At 43.8% G+C, this 3092-nt stretch overlaps 1 protein-coding gene across 1 annotated transcript in view; it reads left to right on the top strand.

Annotated features, from left to right (window-relative positions):
- The first annotated feature begins 3016 nt into the window (after positions 1-3016).
- Positions 3017-3092, top strand: part of LOC134460408 (C3a anaphylatoxin chemotactic receptor) — a 22872-nt gene continuing 22796 nt past the window's right edge. Inside the window, exon 1 of the mRNA XM_063212833.1 lies at positions 3017-3092. This exon is cut by the window's right edge and continues 169 nt beyond it. The gene's annotated coding sequence lies outside the window, so the exon portion shown is untranslated.

The following is a 3092-nucleotide window of genomic DNA, read 5'->3' as shown; positions in this document are numbered from 1 at the left end:
CACATTCCCCCATAACACAGACAAGACATTGGACAAAAACAGATGTCATCCATCAACAGTGGTCAGTCCCAGTTAACCCCATAGCGTGGACAAAGCATGGGAGGATGTGCAAGCAGCAAATAAATAAATAGATAAGCACAGCATTATAAAAAAGATAAAGCATTAGAGTGTCATTCATTCCTTCTCAGGCCTGCTGAGACAGGATGTGCAAATTAAGATTATGATGACTGAGCATGGTACCGTCCTGCCGCACTGCTCCCTTGGCACAACATTGCCCACTGCCCACTTGCACAGGTGAGGCATAAAATGCTATTTTGTTCTGTGCAGTGTGCAGTGTTCAATGGTGAAGAAAGTTTTTAAAAAGATTCTTCATCATTGCGGCTTGTGGGATAGGGTGAATTTTCACACACCTGTTTTTAACTCTAACAAAAATGAGGGTGTAACATAATCAAGTGTTCTATTAAACATCTTCCTTGGTGGAGGTCTGCACTCTCTGAGTGCATTTCTAGTTTCATAATGATCCTGATCCAGGTCGCCATCAAAATGTTTACTGGCACTCAAAGGCACAACAGATTAAAAAGAAAATCCAGTGATGCATAACCATATCAAAGTTTACCATTACTCTTTGAACTTCCTGTAGTAGCCTATGTCTGAATACTACTTCCTGTAGTAGCCTATGTCTGAATATGGATGTAGTGGTGCATACAGTAGGCCTAACCCAATTGGGAACATTCTTGCCTTGTGTCACTTCTGCCATGGTGCCCCCCCGTGTGTATATGTTGTATGTGTATTTTCAGTCAAATGTCAAACATTTTTATTTATTTCCTTGTGAAGCCTACATGTGTTTTTTAGACTCCATGTTTATGTGTCATGTGTCTTGTGGTTCTGATGTAAGGACAGCCATCTTCTCTTTTAAACTGCAAACCCAGTTTACCTTCGGGTACCAATAAAGTTGAACTGAACTGAACTGAACTGAACTTTTCGCCATCAGCAGTGCTAACTGGTAAAAACAAGAACTGTCCAGACGACTGGCAGTACTTCAGTGGGAAGTCAAATGTAAACAAAATGTAATCACTTGTTCCTTTCGTCATTTCCAACAACTCCACAACGTTTCACAAAATTGTGTTCATAACTTTTTGAGTTGCTGACAGACAGACAGACAGACAGACAGACAGACAGACAGACAGACAGACAGACAGAGAAACAGACAGACAGAAAAACAGACAGACAGACAGACAGACAGACAGACAAACAGACAGACAGACAGACAGACAGACAGAAAAACTGGACAGACACACAGACAAACCAACGCGACCGAAAACACAACCTCCTCTCATGTTCTAATCAGGTCAGGAGAGGGTGTTGTAGACAACAGTTGAGTGGAATAGACTCCTTGGAAACTCTCCTCACCTCTAGCCATGAGTACTAACCTGCACTACACCTCATAGATCCTCCACCTCTAGCCATGAGTACTAACCTGCACTACACCTCATAGATCCTCCACCTCTAGCCATGAGTACTAACCTGCACTACACCTCATAGATCCTCCACCTCTAGCCATGAGTACTAACCTGCACTACACCTCATAGATCCTCCACCTCTAGCCATGAGTACTAACCTGCACTACACCTCATAGATCCTCCACCTCTAGCCATGAGTACTAACCTGCACTACACCTCATAGACACTTTACAATAACTACCCAAAAAGAGCTTTATAAACACTTTATAAATAATGAACAAATTATCAACAAAATGTTTACAAATGTTTAGAAATGGGCAAGAAAGACTGTGTTAACACAACAGACACAGCACAGTCTTATCGATCCTGGAAGTTTACCCTCCAAAGACCAGAAGGCATGAAACCACATAAAACTCACACAGTAGAAGTTGATTCCCACTCCACTGTGCTGTCGTAGTTTGGTTCTTACTCATTTACAAACATTTGTAAATGCTTTGTTAAATGTTAATTATAATTAAATGTTAATAAAGTGTTTATTAAGCTTTTTTGGGTAGTTATTGTAAAGTGTTACCGATCCTCCACTATTTATCTGCTCTCTATCTGTTCTACATTACTTGCATACCGCTCTACTCGGTACTGACCCCTTACTGCTTACTCTGTACCTGATTGTAAGTCACTTTGGTCAAAGGCATCTGCTGAATGTAACGTAATGTAATGTAAAGTAATAAAAAATAAATTAAAAAAGGTCAGAAGAGGGTGTGGAGCAGACTCCATGTGAAAAACAATTATTGATGTCAATAAACTTTGCTAAATCAAGTCGTAAATGTGTCAGACAGAATTGCTGCGGACATAATGGCCAGACATAGCAATTGATCTTATCTTGTGATCTTGATGAGAAATGAATGAGGGAGAGTTGTGGTGGAGTTGGACTGTGTGGCACTCAGAGCTCAACTGCACTTTGTTTCGAGGGGGCTGATTATTTTCTGCCTCTGTACGTGTGTGTGTGTGTGTGTGTGTGTGTGTGTGTGTGTGTGTGTGTGTGTGTGTGTGTGTGTGTGTGTGTGTGCGTGTGTGGTCATTTTCTGCCTTCCTGCCTATGCATTGGCACTTAATGTAGAGGTGTCGCAACCAAAGCAAAGAGGAAGCACACACACACACACACACACGGCACACACACACACACACTTACAGAAAGTCAAACGTAATCACACCCTGTGCTCTGTGATTGTACTGATAAGTTCAGACGTGAAGAAACACTCCCTCTTTCTCTCCCTCTCTCTACCTCCCTCTCTCTCTCTACCGCCATCTCTGTCTTTCTCTCTATCTCTCTACCTCCCTCTCTCTCTCTACCTCCCTCCCTCTCTCTACCTCCCTCTCTCTCTCTACCTCCCTCCCTCTCTCTACCTCCCTTCCTCTCTCTCCCTCTCTCGTTCTCCCTCTCTCTCTCTCCCTCTCTCTCACTCGCTCACTCCCTTGTTAGCCCAGTGTCCTCGAGTTCACACTTGCAGTGGTGCTCACAGCCAGCAGCCATCCAGCCACGAGCCAGCCAGCAGCCAGCAGCCAGCAGCCAGCAGCCAGCAGCCAGCCGCCATCCAGCCACGAGCCAGCCAGCCAGCAGCCAGCAGCCAGCCG

Source organism: Engraulis encrasicolus, chromosome 12, assembly GCF_034702125.1.
Source record: "Engraulis encrasicolus isolate BLACKSEA-1 chromosome 12, IST_EnEncr_1.0, whole genome shotgun sequence".
NCBI lineage: Eukaryota > Metazoa > Chordata > Actinopteri > Clupeiformes > Engraulidae > Engraulis > Engraulis encrasicolus.
The sequence above is the reverse complement of the archived record's forward strand: the minus strand, read 5'-3'. Positions and strand labels throughout refer to the sequence as shown.